Genomic DNA, 16,878 nt, shown 5'->3' on the forward strand with positions numbered 1-16,878 from the left:
GGGGTTAATGGGAGGGAAGGGAGGGATGTGGGAGGGAGGGGGAGACGACCTACAACAACCACCCTGAGGGAGACACACACGCCTTGTTTTAATTTTTAATTTTTCTTGTTATCTTGCTTTTTTTTTTTTTTTTTTTGAAGATTTTTATGTTAGCTTTCAAGTATTATTATTTATTACAATTAATTTTTTTCTTTGACACACATGAACGCTTCCATTACCGCCATTACTTTGTGCAATTTCTTTTTTTTTTAACAATGGAAGGAAGTAGCTATCTTGGGTAGCTTTTTTACACACACACACACACACAAAAAGTTTGTTTGAAAGTTATTTTCTTCTTTTCTCAGTGATTATTTATACATTTTTGAGGACTAGTTACAGTCAGAACCGAGGTAAAGACAAAGGAGCCATGATGATTTTTTAATTTTTTTTTCCCTCTCTCTCTCTCTCGTGAACCTGACGCCTGGCGACGGGTTCAATTTTTCTTCTTTCTTTTTTATTTTTATTTTCGACGCGCACGCAGATATGCACATTCGACCTTTGACCTCCACGGTGTTGGTTGCAGGCCGCCGCTGCTTCTCCAAAACCCCTCTATGCCTGCTGGCAACCCGGGAGCAAAGGCTGCAAAAAAAAAAAAAAAAACGTTAGTGGCCTCTTTACATTATAGTCAGCGGCGACGCCAGCCTGCCGATACCGTTACAGTCCACCACCGCAAGAAGGAAGGAGAAGAAAACGAAACCACACACACTCCAGCTACGTCTTATTATTTATGTGAAAATAGAAAAAAAAAAACTTTTTTTTTTTTATTTCTCAGAAGATGGAAAAAAATAAATAAATAAATTAGTAATTTTTCTGGGTCAGATCACATTGGTCTTTGTTGTGAAAGGAGATATAACAGCATGTAGAACATTTTCAAAAATAACATCCAGAATTTGATGAAGGCTATAATAATAATAATAATAATAATAATAATAATAATTCTAATAATGAAAAAAAAAGAGTTTATGGTTTTAAGGTGGTAACTGAAAATACTTGATGTTTGTTGAGAGATTTAAAAAAAAAAAATGAATAATTCAAAGTACAGAAAGCCACAGGCCTGTAAATTTTATTTGTAAAAAAAGCAGTTCTATTTTTATACAACATTTTTACTGCCTCAGATGAAAAAAAAAAAGGATTTTATTTATTGCCTATCGTTAAGTTATTGGACTCCTATAAAGTATACAGCTTCATTAAAAAGTAGACCCTTGTGGAGAAGTCTCGTGGAGCCGGGTTCTCCGGTTGTTTTTCATGTTTTTTCAGTGCAGAAATCACAACACGCTCCGCCGCCATCCGAAAACCGCAACCCCCGTTCACCTCCACCTCCACCTCCACCCTCCCTGCGTCATGTGCTGTTCATCCATCCATCCATCCTTCTCTCTCTCTTTTTACCACTCTCCCTCTCTCTCCATCCGTAGTGGGACTACTTCTTCCTCACTTGTCGTTAAAAAAAAACAAACTTTTTTTTCCCGCGTTTTTGTTTAAAAAAAAAAGTTTTTTTTTCTGTTTGAAGTGTTTGCTTTTTTTTGTTTGTTCGTAGCCCCCCTCTTCCCCTCCACCGCCACCACCACAACAACCTCGTCCCCCCCCCTTTTACCCTCACCCATACAAAGATTTTTTAAAAAGACAGATGTAAACACCCCCGCCCTCCTCCCCTCCCCCCCAAAAAAATATATGAGTATTTTTTCTCCCAAATGACAAACATCCATCTGGGATCTGATGGATAAAGCTTTGGGTGCTCTCTGTTTTTTGTGTACATGTGTGAGAGTGTTTGTGTGAGACTGTGTGTGTGTGTGTGTGTGTGTGTGTGTGTGTGTGTGTGTGTGTGTGTGTGTGTGTTGTTACCTGTTAGTGTAAACCTATAACATTATATCATTTGAAAAAAAAAAAAAAAAAAAATGACAAAAATCAAAGCTAAAAAATGTGCCAATGAACTCAGTGAGTGGTGTTGCTGTTCTGCCGGTTTGCATTGTTGTTGTTGTTGTTGTTGTTGTTGTTTGTTTGTTGTTGTTTGTTGTTGTTGTTGTTGTTGTTTCTCCTGATTTTTTGACAGACAAATTTGCTGTAGTGGTGTTGGTTGCTCTGGCTCTTCTCTGTGTGTAACTCTCTCCTCTCCCCTTCTGTTTTTTCTTTCCTCCCTTTTAGAACAACCCATCCTCCATCCGCCTGTTAGCTCATCGTTTGCCTAGCATGTCTCCGTGGCGTCCCAAACAAACAAACAAACAAACAAACAAACACACACACACACGAAAAAAAAACTTTTAAACAAAAACACAAACGAAAAAAAATCCCCCTCCCTCTTCCTCCTCCTCCTCCTCCTCCTCCACCGCCAAACAAACAAACAGACAAACAAACAAACAAACAAAAAAGTGTCATCGTCCTCCTCCTCGTCCCCCGTCATTGTTTTTTCTGATGTCTTTTCCGAGCTCACCTGATCATAACCTGGTCCTCCTCCTCCTCCTCCTCCTCCTCCTCCTCCTCCTCCTCCGCCTACTGACCTTTTTTGAACTTTTAGCTTTTTTGGACTTTTATGATTTTTTTTTTGTTTGTTTTTCCTTTTTTTGTTGTTGTTTTTTTTGCATGTGACCTCATTTTGGATCGGGGGAGGGGAGTTTCAGGGAGGAAGCGAGGTGAGAAAAAAGGGGGAGGGTGAGATAAATGAAATCAATGTGAAAAAGATATATATATAAAAAGCTGCATTCATATGAAAAACAAAAAAGACTGAGATTTTTTTAATGGAAAAACAAAAATGTTCTTTTTTTTTGGAGATATAAAAGAGAAAAAAAACAACCTGTGGCAAAGTGATTTCCATTCTGTATGTTTTCTTTTTGTTTCTTCTTTATGTCCTGTTTTTCTTTCTTTCTTTTGTTCCTTTCTTTCTTTTTCTCTTTCTTCATTTAAAGTAAACTTGAAAGTTCACCACAGGAATTGGCGCGTCGTCTTGCTTCTGGCGCCGACCCGGGGGAAGAAAAAAAACAAAAAACAAAAAAAAAACAAAAACAACTGAACTGAGCGCGTGGCCAGAAGCAGCTCCCGCGCCAGTTTCTCTGAGAAAAATAAGACTACTTCCAAACAGTTTTGAGTATAAAAACTGTCTGATCAATATTAGACTCTCTCTCAGAGCTCTCCAATGGTTTTTACATTTTTCAGGCAGTGTAAAGTTTTTTGATAAGGCCATTTTAAGTGGCTCTGTTTCTCATTCAAAGTCTATATATAGAACCACTTTTTTCTAGAGTAGTTTAAAGGTAAAAATAAAAAAAAGACATTTGCCCTGTTTGGGTGGGAGAAATGCTACCTACTTGTGTCACCTTTTGCTGAAACTGACTCACAGATAGACAATCCGTGGTTTAAATGCACATGATGAAATGACCTATATTTTCTACTGTTTAAATGTATAGAGGAAAAAAAAAATACTAAGATTTACCTGTAACCTGCGTTAACGTCGGTGCTTCTCGTGAGTTTAGTTGTGGTTTCATCACAAGTCTAACGGTCTTAAATGTTCTCATGTTTTTCAAGAGAAGACTAAAAAATCAGTTTACTTGAACAATAGACAAAGCCTTTCATATTACTATAATAGTTACTTTGTTGGGGTTTATTTTTTTGTTTGTTTGGTTCTTTTTGATTTACTTCTTTGTTTTTTTTTTTTTGGTTTTTTTTAAAGGAGTCCCTATTTGCTAAATTTCTTGTTGGTTAATTAGCTATATAAAATTCCTAAAAATATATATAAATATAAATATATCTATATATATATAATGTCAGCTTGTGAAGCATCAATGTCATTATTATTTTATTTCTCTCGTGGGAAACAATATTTAGATGTGTTTTGTTGTTCGGCAAAAATGTCTTATAAAGAAAAAAAGACAAGATCAGTGGAGTTTAGTGCCAAATTCTGAAGGTACTTCCTGCCTAGCGCGTCAGTGTATTTCTTGTGAAATTATTTGATAACATGGGTATTTTATTATAAGTGTTTTGTATGGATCCCTCATATTTAAAAATATAGATTTAAAAAAAAAAAAGAGTTTGTTAACTTGCTATTCTGTGGTCTTGTTGCCTGAAAAAAAATGTCATGTTTGCTTTTCTTTCTTTGTAAAGATGTAAAAGAAAAAAAAAAAGAAAAAACGGACAAAAAAAAAAAAAGTGCCCATGTGTCATATATATATCTATATACACGCACACACGGACACGCACACACGCTCTCGTGCAGACCTCACAGTTTACTTTTTTTCTTGTTGTGCATGAGAGCCCCTGAGCGTGAACGCCTCCACAGCAAACCCGCCAACGCCGCCGCCAACGCCGCCATCAGCCCCGCCAGCGTGCACGCGCTCACTTTAGCGAGAAATCACGCACTGATATTTTTAGCCATTGTACAGCCGTTTTATCCATCAAAGCCTTACCACAAATCTTTGCACTCCTGTTATCTCTCGATCGATCGATCGATTAGTATCTCGTCGACACAGACGTCAGGCTTCGGTGTGTATCGTTCTGATTGTTTTTCCTCGCGCGCTGTCCCGCTCACTCCTCAACCGGGAAAACAAAAGACAAAATGGAGGTGAGAGTCGTACGCGAAGCCTTATCTTCCCCCCGTCATCCCTGAAAACAATCCTGAGTTGTAGCCGGCGCCGCTCGTCTCAGACGGCGGGGATCATTACTTTTTGTGTATCACCTCAGACGAGCGTGTTTTCGCTTTCATGATGTAAGCACAGGGCAAGACTCGCTCATTCACAAAACCAGCCTCGAAATCATTTGAGGACAAAAAAAAAAAAAAGCACACGCCAACACCGCCGCCGTCGGATCACAAAGTGAAAGTAAAACAGAAGGAGAGCGGCGGGACGGTCCGGAGCAAGTTTGATTTTTATCCTTCTTTTTGTTTCTTTATTCAAGTGGTTGTAAGACTTCTCCGTGTGTGGGTCTCGTGGCGTAACGGGCCAAAATCATGTTTAGATGCCAAAGTGTGTTATTGACATTCTCATAGTCGAGCCGTTTACATGGCACAGTGTTGTCAGTCTATTCAACTGCCCCCGATACCCCCTCCCTGAAAGCCTAGTTTACGCTCTGCAAAAAAAAATAAATAAATAAAAAATGAAAGGCAGCATTATTTTCTACAGAAGCTCACCAGTCGCCTTAAACAGGGAGCGTCGTACCAGTATTATAAGACTAGAAGATGTTGTCAGTCAGTCAGTCAGTCAGTCAGTCAAGTCAGTGATGTGTGCCAAGTCTCGGTTCACTTTCCCGTGCCGTTAACCTCCCACCTGTTAAAAACAAAAAGTCCAGGTCGAGCCCTTCCTGCCATTTTCATCCAGTCGGCCGGAGCGGAGAGAGGCTGAAATGGCCGCTTCGTCCTCCTGGCGAGCGGCGATGGAGGGGAGAGAACGAGAAGAACGAGGCGTCTCGTTTGAAGGATGCCGCTGTCCGTCTCGGTTGTTGTTGTCTCCCAGGCTAACCAGGGTTATTAGAAACAGGGCTGTGTGGAGAGACGTCTTATTGGAATAGCGACGGGGGAAATTAAAAAAAAAAAAAAAACACTCTGTTGGTTGGAGAGGGAAAGGGTCACGTCCGCCTGGTCCACACGCCGGCAAAAACAACAGCGAGACGGAAAGGCAATACAGCTTTCATTATCGTCTCCGATACCAAACTTCTATCCGATCTCATGGAGGGAGGCGAGCAGACTTCTTCTTTCTACCGAAATGCAGTAAACACATGAACAGCCATAACTACCTGTATACCGAGTCCCGGTCCGATCGAGCGCCAGCGTCTCTCACGTCGTCACCTCGCTCCTGCACAACTCGCACGTTTTTGTTACTAATCGAGTCGACCCCACCACCCTGCGGCATTTTTAACTCGTCCACCCCCCCAACAAAACAATTGTTGTCGATTGCCAAAATCTCACCGAAGTTGCACACAGCCCCGACGTTGCACAGTCTTAAGCGTGAAGCATCTCGTCTTTCATTTTTTTTTTTTTTTTTCAATGTCAAAGCACAAGCAACAGGGTCGCGAGGAACGAGAGTTTCTGTCGAGCGGCTCGCCTCAGGGGCTGTCATCGCCGATGCTCGTTGTAATCTTTCTAATCTCTGTCACTGTTCACTTCTCTGTTCTCCTTCTTTCTTAATTATCTTTAAGTGCTATTTATCAAACAAATGAAATCTGAAAGGAAAAAAAAAAATTAATAATAATTGAACTTGTCGTTTCTTTGCATTATGGCTTATGTCAAGTTTTTTGAGGAAAAATGTTTTGTGTGTTCTCTCTCTCTCTCTCTCTTTCCGTGCCGTAAAAAAAAAAAAAGAGCTTGTTGTCTGTAGAAGTTATCCAAAATCTTCTTTTTTTTTTCTTGGTTTCTTTTTGTTGGTTTCTTTTCCAGAATTTCTCAAATCTTTCAGTAGGGTTTTTTTTTCTTTTTTCAAAGTTATTGTCTTGAGAGAAGCCAAAGTCAATGCATTTCAGTGGATCCTGTAAAGCGTGATGTATGTTTGTTTGACAACACTTCGACGAAAAATCTGTCACTGGATGGGAATTTAAAAAAAGTACAAAAAATGCAGGCTTTCCTATTTCTACAACTGATTGTACTTATGCATTTTGTACCAGTGGAATTTTTTATACTGGAGATTAAAGGATACAACAAAAAAAAAAAAACTTAGAAAAAAAGCTGTCTGGCCTGGTGGTGTGGCCCGACCCTGACTGGTCCCCGAGTATGATTTCTAGCTGGCATCGAAGAAAAGTTGGCTTTTGATATCCGATTTTCTAGAAGATCTTTGGCTTTATTTCTTTCACTTCTTTTTCCTCACTTGAGTGTTGTTCTTTCTTTCTTTCTTTCTTCCTTTTTGTTCTTTTTTTTGTTTTCCGAGAAACAAAAGAGGGGTTAGGTGAGCGTCAGATTTTTCTTTTCTTTTTCTTTTCTTTTTTTTTTTTTTTCTTTTTTTTGCTTTTTTAAAAATAAAAAAAAAAAATAGTTCTAGCGAGTTTGTCTATACAACAGCGGTAAGTTTCATTTTTGACTTCTGTATTGTGCCGTCTACACGATAAGACAATTATAGAAAAAGAAGGAATAGAAATATTTAGTCACCTTCAGTGGATTAATGTATTAGTTTAATAAAGAGATCAACTAATTAGAAAAAACTTTTTTGCTTTTAGCTGTTTAGATTTTTCCGGTTTCTCTGTCCTTCTCTGTGAACTAACTGTGTAGCTGAAGCAGTCAGAATTATTTTTGTAAACGTATGTTCTTGTGTGATGCAGTTTTTTGCTTCTGTCTCCTATATTAAACCATTTTTCCTAATACTTGTCTCTCTCTGTGTTGTTATGTTCCAGTGCCTGTCTGATGTTGTACTGTTTCACGACCTCTTCCCCGCCATTCGCTCGTTTTTCTCTCTTTCTCTTCCCTTTCATCGTCTCTTTCTCTCTCTCTCTCTCGTTCTATCCTTCCCCCCTCGTGTTCACACATTTTTTTTGTTGTTTATTTTTATTTATTATTTTTTTACCACATAGTAAAGTTGACTCCATCCCCCAGTGACAACTCACTATGCTGTTTTTTTCACTAAACATAGTAAATATACATCGAAGTGTCTGTATGTATATTACTGTGTAGCCCAAGTCGCCGCGTGACAGTCGAGAAAAAAAAAAAAAAAAAAAAACTGACATCCTGGGAATCATGCTGACCAAAAAACAAAATTCAACCTGTAAAAAGGAAACAAGGACACTAGCAGGAATAGTTCGACATTTTGGGAAATATACTTCTTTGCGCTCTTAATGAGATTTTAGGCCCAGATTCATCAACATAACTCATACAATGTGAGACTATTGAAGCTTGTTGATGTCCCACTGTAGCCTGCAAGCTAACAACTGTTAGCAGGCTAGTCTTGCTATCTTTAAAACGCTCTGTTACCCAAGATACAACAGTGACGCAGCAAAGTAGCGTTGATGCTTTAAAATGGCTAAAAACATCAGCTAAAGAAAAGGCTGCTAGCTTGTTTAGTTTCATACCGTTAGCGAACAGGTTACAGTTAGGGTAGCTTGCCATAATTAGCGTGTAGCTTGCTAGCTTGGAGGTTGTTGTTGTTGTTGTTGTGGAGACTGGCATTAAAACGCCTCACAAGTCTTTTGTGATACTTTCCAAAGCATCTTTCTAATTTCTCTGTACTGGAATTGTTAGTTCTACTAGCTAGCTAGCATGTTTGCTAATCGTTTGGCTTGATCGCTCACAAAAGAAAACACACTCATTGTTTATTTAAAAGATCACCTGGTTCCATCGACTACCGTCTGCAAACCAGTCTTCTTTTGTGGAGCTGACAGTTGAAAAGCTTCTTAGATTTTAGACTTTCAGAAGTCTTTGTTGCCTCAAATTTGCAAAGTCACCAGTCAAAGTTAACCAGAGTTTAACCCAGTGAGGAAAAACTGTGTAAATCTATGAATTCCACTGTAATAAATGTTTTTTAACTTACATTTAAATGCTAGTGTGAGCTGGCCTTTGAACGAGCGTTATCGTTAACGTTAGGCTAGTGAGCTTGGTAGCTAGCCGCTCCTCCTGTTTCCGGTATTTGTGCTATGCTAAGCTAAGCTAAGCTAACAATTCACACAACATGTGAGTGGTATCAGTCTTCTCATCCAACTCTCAGCAAGACAACGATTCCGTGTATTTCCCAAAAACGTTGAACTACCTTCAAGCATCTTCAGTCCAGCTGAGAAATGCTGAATTCTGTATCTCTGATAAAATCTCACCTCAACCAGAATTGGCCGACTCTTCCAACAAAGATGGCCGACTCTGATCGGGAGAACGGTGTTTGCGTTCCCCTCATCAGGGCGGAATCGGCCCACGTCCTTCCTCCCTTTCCCTTTCCTGTGCTGTCCGCATGTCCTGGGCGAGGCCTGTCCGCTGTAATGTCCACTCTGTGTCCAATCCACTCCCCGTACGTACGTAATGTCTCACCGTCACAACTGCATCCCCAGTAGAGAGCGAGCGAGAGAGAGGAAAGAGAAGTCAAAGGTCAAAGTTTTCACCTTTTTTTTTTTTCATTCACAGATATCCAGGAGGGTTTGAAAATGTGTTTGGTATTTTTTTTTTATTTTTTTGTATATATATTTTTATTTTTTGCTTTTTCAGGGAAATATAATAATAAATCTGCAGACTCCCACAATAATAAAACAACTTTATAACTTCAAACACACTACAAATATCCAAGTTGCTGTACATCGTGTGCTCTCTCTGTGCACATTATGGCATCCTTTCGCTTTCATCGCTGCACCAGTCCAACAAGAAGCCTGTTATTAAATATTGATTGAGGTTCAGACGAAAGGCGCACAATAAACTGCCCCTCAGCCTGTGGATCTGAACCCCGTGGATAGATAATATTGCACCTCCATTACTGTCGACGTGTGGCCTTTAATTCAAGAGCGAGGGGATTTTATTCTCTCCAAGATGTTTTTTTTGGGGGGGTTTAATCCCTCTTCTTGAGTCACTTTTTAACGTGTGACAGCAGCAGAAAGGAAGTGTTTTTATTTGATTAAAAGACACACACACACATAAACACACACGAGTGAATGTCAAAGATTTGTTGGTCCATCTGCGGGAAAAGGTGAGCGACTGAAGACGACGGGAGAAACATCAGCTGCCGCCCGGGACGCTCGCAAATTCAAGGTAAGGTCCACACAATCAGACGGAGTGAGTGTGGACGTTTCGAAGGCCGACTTTGCCACCGTCCGCGCTCTTAATTTCCGGCAATCTGACCGTTTTTCACATCCAGAAGACTTCAAGGATTCACCAGTTTTATTCTCCTCGGAGCTGAAAGGCTTTTTTGAGAAGAAAAAAATCAAAAGCACACAGCAGAGTGAAGGTTTTTAAGGCCTTCGCACACCAACGAACTGACCACACGACAATGTGAATACTCTGCAACACAATTTTACCAAGAGGTTTATGGACCGGCAGCCTGACCGGGGGGCTCCGGTCCGGTCCGGTCCGGTCCGGTCTGTTTTTATTAACGTCGAAACCAGCTGTCCGTCTGTGCAGGGAGCAGTCGAGGTTACCCATCTTAAGTCAGACCAGTTTGTACCCGTCGTCGTATAATAGATGACGATCAAAGTCGATCCGTAAAGTGCTGCAGGGATTTTTGTAAGATAACCAGGAAGTCAGCGTTCCCCCGACAAAAAAAACCTGGTGGGTTTTGGATTATGGCCGAAATTAATGATATTTGATACTCGATGATATGAGTATCATCGAGTATCAAGTATCTGAAGTAAAAAACTAATGTTGTGATGACACTAATAGTGTTACTACACAATCACTAAACACGTTTTCTAGAAACTGATGTTGTAAAGTTACAGTTAGAAGAGTTGTGGGCCTGTAAAGACGGATTGGTGAGACTCACTTACACACTTGTTATCAACCATCGTTCATAAGACTCTTAAAGTGAGTTGTTAACTGGCATATTTGATCTCGTAGGACCAACAACCAGATCATAACCTCGTCTGCGGAGGTCATCACCTTCTTTCTTTTTGTGTAAAGCTTTAAATGTGTCGAGGCGACTTTGATAAAAACACCCCAGAGTTGTTCTCAAACACGCCCGTCATGAAGCCTCTCAGCTGCGTAGAGAAATGAATAACACATGAATAAACCGTCCTCCCCTCCCCCTCCGCGATCAATGCAAGACTATTTATAGTGAGTAGACAGAAGTGATACCGGATCGATGCAACAAACACGAAGATATTGTTTGCGGATGAAAGTAGACGGAGTCACGCTCAATGAAACATCACAACGATGAGAGCGCTGTGACCCGGCTCGGCTGATCGGCGGGATATTTGTCAGTCAGCCCGTGAATTTAACTTTTTTTTTATTATTATTTAAACATTTAAGCAGCTCTTAAAGCACCAAACCACACAGCTAGTCTATTATTCACGGTTTCACAAGAGGTAGAAACAAGACACGCCGCAGGGCTGAGAACACACACACACATCATCAGTCTTCAATCCGTCACATTCCCAACGGAAGACGTGGAAACTTCCTTCCTGCGCGGAACTAGACGGCAGAAGCCGAGGGAGCGGGGCGGCAGAAACAGGAAATTGGCGGCGTTGTGGAGAGAGAGAGAGAGAGAGAGAGAGGAGGATGAGAGGAAGTGAACTGTTTGATTTGAGCTAATGAAGATTAACTGGCAGCTCCGCCGGAGCGCCGAGCAAGGAAACCGAGATCGTCCCCCGACGGCCTCACCTCGCAGGAGGGTTCAGGGGTCGGGACGAGTTCACATGGAGGGTTTATTCTGTAGGAGTTAAGCGAAGCAGCGATCTCACCTGTTCACAACAGAATCCAGGTTATGAGGACGACAAAAGGACGCCGAGGTAAAAAAAAAAAAACGGAAAACGGTTAAAGTATGTTCTTCCATTTTCAACACGATCCAGAAGAATAAACGCAGCGACTGAAAGATGTTTCTCGACCTCCGCGGTGTTGAAGATGTCAGTCGGCTCCTGCGGCCTCACACATGAATTATCATCAGATCTTTAAAGCGTCGCGTCCTTGGTTCGCTTTAATGTCATCGACTTAACACGAGAACAAGATAAAAGCAGGAACACTTAAGAGAGAGAGAAAGAAAGAAGCTGCGAATTATAACAGTAACATCATCAGAGTCTAAAGGGAAAGTTCACCCCCCAAAACATTTAAATTAAATCTTTATTCTCTGGTTTTAAAAGACGTAAGAAGCCGTAAACAGACAGAGAGGGAGGCTGGAATGTGTTAGTGTCTCGTATCTGCAGAGAGTTTCTGATTTTCTCTCTTTGTTGCTGCTCGGGACGCTTTACCAACCCAACATGTGTCTATTTGACGTCCTGGGAATGAGACTCAACAATCAACTGTCTTTGTGGTGCGTTCAGGAACAGCTGGGAACAAAATTCTACTGATTCTACCTTCAACTTTAATAGTCTTTGAATTCTATTAATGTGTCGTGAGCTTCAGTTAGCTTTGACCACAAAGAGGGAGACTTTTTACTCTGTTTCGTTTCAGTAGTTCAGGAGAATGTGAAGCGCCAGAAATGTTTTGTGGACTACGAAACTTCACCTGACTTTCCATCAGCATGAGGGGCTCAGAATATATCTTTTATTTTGAGGTGAACTGTTCCTTTAACAAAAAAAGTTTTCATTCATAGAGAGAGTCGAGGGTGCAGTCACATCCAGACAAACCAGGCCACTACATCTATTTCATTTATTTGTGTTAAAGAAACAACATCTTTTATTATATTTTTATATAATTTGCACCATTTTACATCAATGACTGAAGAGCTGTACGTCATTTTAATACACGGACGTAATATCCTGACGACAGCGCTCAAAACTAAATATTTAGCTCGATGATTCGAGCACGTGTTGGTGTGATCACGTCATCATTAACATCTATTTCTACTTTCGAGGAGCGAGAGAGAGAAACATTTGTATTTCTGAAATTTTCCCTTTGAATTCATCGTGCCACGGAGCAAAAACAAAAAAAAAAAGGGCGCGTGAGGCTGAAACCCTAAACGAAGGCGCTGCTTTTTGCCATGCAGGTAATTAAATTATAGTGCTGATCAAAGGAAAAAGCTGCAAGAGAGGTTTTTTTTTTTTTTTGTCTCCTTCTTCACGTTTTTCCCACCATTCCTTTGAAGAACTGAAGTGACTCATTCCTCTTTGTTAGACAGAATATTCACCGGATTGTTATGCTTATGCAACGCTTAAGCTTGTTGGCAGAACACGGAAGAAACCGGAGGAATATGTAAAAAAGAGCTCACAGTTATCTGAGGTGAGTTCATTAGCGTGTGCTGCCGTCTTCCAGGGCCTGGATGATACGATGCTGCCATCTTGTGCCGACAGAGGTAAAACTCAAACCCCACTGCCTGTCTCTGAACACACACACATGTTGGAGGATGTCACCTGTCTGAAGGTGTGTTTTCAGTATCTCTTTGATGAGATTAGCAGCGTGCAGCCTGCCCTTCATCAGCCCTGCTGCTCCTCATTGATGTTTCGAGGCGTGCCGGATCTCAGATGATCCTTCAGAGCTTTTGAACTCTGGATCCGGGTGTTTTTTGGTGTCAACTGTGCTGACGATGACGCCCTTTATTTAAAAAAAACCTACAAGCTGTTTCACTTCAGGCCAGACTTTCTGGTTCCGGTGGCTGAGAAGGGTCAGAAGTTAGAAGATGCTCCTGGACAGTCACAAGCAGCTCCTCAGTTGCTGAGGTACCAACATTCAAATGAAGTGGAAATTTGATCAATAATTCAACATATTATCAACATATTGAATATGATAATATCTTTGTCTACATGGCAGTTTATAAAGGAAGTTAAGATAAGTTAATCATTTAACCATTTTCATGTATTAATCACTTATTTATCGGCCACTCGTCAGCAGATTGTAACATGATCTGTTTCGTTTTTTTCTTGACTTTATTCGCGTTCTCGAGTAGCTTTGCTGAAACGACCAGCTTCCTGCACGACACAGAAGTTTCATTTTATGTTTTATTAAAGTTATTTCTCGATGCAGATTACGGAACAATACTGTAAATGTGATAGAATTAGCCAAGACGCTGGGTTTCATCTGCAAAAGATGATTTAACTTTGATTAAAAATGAGATAAGAAGGACTTTTGCTTGTAATGGAGTATTTTAAAGTAAATGACGGGTCGATCGTGCTTCATTTTTTGCAGGTATTTGTACATTAAAGGTTCCTCGTCACCACCACATGAAGACACACTCCAGCGGTCTCTTCCTCTGATTGCGAAGAACACACTTTGTTCCTCCGTCACATCCGTCTTTGTGTGTTTCTGTAAGTGGAAACTCGCTCGTAGGTGGAACCGATGTAGAATTTGTTGCAGACAGCGGCGCCACAATCAGCGGCTTAATAGGCCGTGAAATCAACACTCGCAGCGGGGCGACGCCAGATTCGTGTCCCTCTCATTGCCCCCTTTAACATGGTCACATGACGCATTAGGATAACAAATAGGCCGTAACAGCCTGGCACTAACAAGGTAAGTGGGTACAGGTCTGCAGCGCCGTCGGATATAAAACACATTACCTCGCCGTCCTCTGATTAGCTGCCGGCTGTGATGCTGCCTCCCGCCGCTGAGCTGTAAACCCACAGCAGACTTGAGGCCTATTGATTGATCGGGGCTGCACATCCATTTCAAATTGGCTGCTTGTTTGTGCGCTGCTCTGTTTGCTTTGGCTCAGATTTACCTGACGATTCAGCGGAACGTCCGATAAATGAACACAACATGCTGCAAATGAATAAATCGATGGCTGACTCGGATTGAGCCTGACTTTGTTGGAGGGAGTCGATACCCGGCAGGATCCCTCAGGTGCAGCGGTGTTCCTGCACCAAACTTCACTCAAATTATGAGCTTTTTAAGAGAGAGGTCTGTTTGTCATCTTCATTCTCTTAATTTCTGACACATTTTATTGAATCTTTGAGAGTTTTTTTAGAACCAGAAGCACATTTTGTCTTCTCAAAAATTCCTAAAACACAGATAACGTGTGTGGATGTTTAGTGGATCACATGAGCTCAGGATTATTTACTGTTCTCCAAACAAGTCTTACATTAAAGTCCACCTTGGAGTTTATCAGCCACTAGGAGTGCTATCGAGCTGTTTTTTTCACGATTAGATCCAACATTTTTAATGTCTTTGACACGTCTCAGCTGCTAGTTTTGTGCTATTCTGCAGTAAGTGGCAATAACGTGCAAATAAACAAAGTTATATGCTGACAGACGCAAGGAAGAAGAAGACAGACGACAGAAGAAACACATTGTTACTTCGATCAAAACGACTGACATCTCTGAGTTAATGTCGTTGGAAACATTTGGAATCATGTAAGCACACAACTCAACAACATAACACAACAAAGTCTGAGACAGTTATCTCATCAGGAGGGAGCGAGGCGATGCTCAGGTAGTCGAGAAGAGATTCACATGTAAATAAAACGTCCTCTGGAAAATATTATCCGCTGTGTGTTTGATCCCGGCGCTCACAGCTGACCCTGCCCTCGTCTGTTTACCGCCACATGACAGCGTGGTGCGTTCGAGAGCATCAGGTGCAGCCGGCAGCGCTCTGCAGTCAATAATGTGCCGTGCCGGGGGGCTCGAACAGCTCCTCTCTATAAACAGTATGCTCTCTAATGTAAATAGTGCGGCCCCGTGCCCAGCCCTCATTATACACCCTGGCTGTGTGTTGAAGGCTCCTCCAGGGGCTCCAGGCCCGCGGCAACAGAGGAGAGACACAGAACAGCAGCAGGGCCGGGCCGAGCTGAGCCGGGCCGAGGTGAGCCGGGCCGAGCTGAGCTGAGGTGGACAGGAACACATTTCAGAAAGTCAAATTTAAGACTTCTGGAGACTCTTCAGAAACAGAAATCTGCAGCCCCGTCCTGCCTTTCAGTTATCGTTTGATCTCCTCTCCTCGTCCTTCTGTTTTTTGTTTTTTTTTTTCCCTCTCGTGTCCACATTGCATAAACTTTGCGCATCGAAGAAAAGACAAGAATAAGAAGGTCAAATCAAGACTTTTTTGTTGACAAAAAAATCTGTGGCCTTGTTGCGGTTCATCCAACCGTTTCATTAGACGAGAAACTGCTGAGATTATTAAAACAGAAATCACCAATAAAACAAAACCCAAATGTGTTTCCTTCCTTTTTCTCCTCCTTTCACCCAAATAACAACAGTTAAAGTCTCTTTTACTCAGAAATGTGTCTTTTTTTCTGCTTATTATCTTGCACAATGTGACCTTTTAAAACTTTATCTGACTCAAGCGAGAAGAAAACAACACTTCCTCTCCATCCTGCTGCTGAAACACCTTGTCTGACCAGCCTTTCCTCCTCTGCTTTCCCATCAAAACCTACATGAAGTCCTGCTGCAGCTAATGTTAACACCCTTTTCAAACAGAAACCTCTTGTTTGGTGGACAGATATCTCTTCCTCTCTGCTGTCCACTCCCTCTGCAGTCCTCCCACGCACACTTTCCGCCTATAGAGGTCAGTATGGACTTAAAGAATCAGGGCGACAGATGTACGTGTGGCTGCTGATCTCATGTGTCGTCTGCTGGTGGAGGCTGTAGTGTCACATGACAGATGAGATTACGTGTGTGTGTGTGTGTGTGTGTGTGTCTGCTACCAGAGAGCAGATGTATATGACCTGACAGTTTATCAGCAGATAACTGCTGTTGTCATGTAAACAGCAGTGGAGTGGAGCGTGTGGACACCGGACACACTCGCCTACAAAACAAGCCGCAAGATGACGTCGAGATAAGAATACAAATCGTCACACTGAAAGTTTTTATTTACATCAGACAGATTGTGGTGGCCACCGTGTCCCTCTCCATATAATACACTCTTGACTCGAATTAACTTGCTTTAATGTCTTTTAAGTCGTATTTCGACATGTTCTGCTTGCTTCAAATAGCATCTATGTGTATTTCCCTATGGGTTGTTGAATTTAAAGGGGTCACTATGTAGTTTTGGAGAGGAATGAGGTCATAATACGAACTCAAAAATGTGTATTTTTGCATAAACAAGCTTTTCTCAGAGGACAATAAGGTCCCAGAACACTGATTGAAAAGGTGGCAGGGTCCGCCACATGTAAACAAAGTAAAGCAGTGTGAAACTGTGTTGTTCTTTATGGTCAGTGTGTTTACTCAGTCATGAAAAACAAAGACAGTTTGTTTGTTTTGGTTGAATGAACGTCCTCCCCAAAACTACATACTGCACCTTTAAATGTCAGTTCTCTCTCTTATTAGAGACATTTAGGCAAAATTTACCAAGAAACCTAATAAATGTAAATAAAAATTAAACAAAAAGCGATACAAACTAAATGCACACACACATTAAAACAATTTGTTTAATGATAATCATCATAAATTACATCATAT

At 41.2% G+C, this 16,878-nt stretch overlaps 1 protein-coding gene and 1 long non-coding RNA gene across 25 annotated transcripts in view; one reads left to right on the forward strand and one right to left on the reverse strand.

The window, feature by feature from the left end:
* The window catches only part of celf2 (cugbp, Elav-like family member 2), a 201,959-nt gene extending 199,174 nt beyond the window's left edge, over positions 1–2,785 (forward strand). For 10 of the 24 annotated variants that reach the window (XM_037121499.1, XM_037121513.1, XM_037121512.1 and 7 more), the window contains one exon: positions 2,179–2,783. The gene's annotated coding sequence lies outside the window, so the exon portion shown is untranslated. Of the gene's footprint in view, positions 1–2,178 lie in introns of all 24 variants that reach the window. The other 14 variants (XM_037121495.1, XM_037121497.1, XM_037121500.1 and 11 more) reach the window with 3 other exon arrangements.
* On the reverse strand, positions 2–12,858 carry LOC119032399. The gene is made up of 3 exons (XR_005078882.1): positions 12,762–12,858; positions 8,740–8,955; positions 2–618 (listed from the first exon to the last, which is right to left on the reverse strand). It is a non-coding gene; the product is annotated as an uncharacterized LOC119032399 (long non-coding RNA).
* Positions 12,859–16,878: the final 4,020 nt, after the last annotated feature.

This window comes from Acanthopagrus latus, chromosome 14, assembly GCF_904848185.1.
Source record: "Acanthopagrus latus isolate v.2019 chromosome 14, fAcaLat1.1, whole genome shotgun sequence".
NCBI lineage: Eukaryota > Metazoa > Chordata > Actinopteri > Spariformes > Sparidae > Acanthopagrus > Acanthopagrus latus.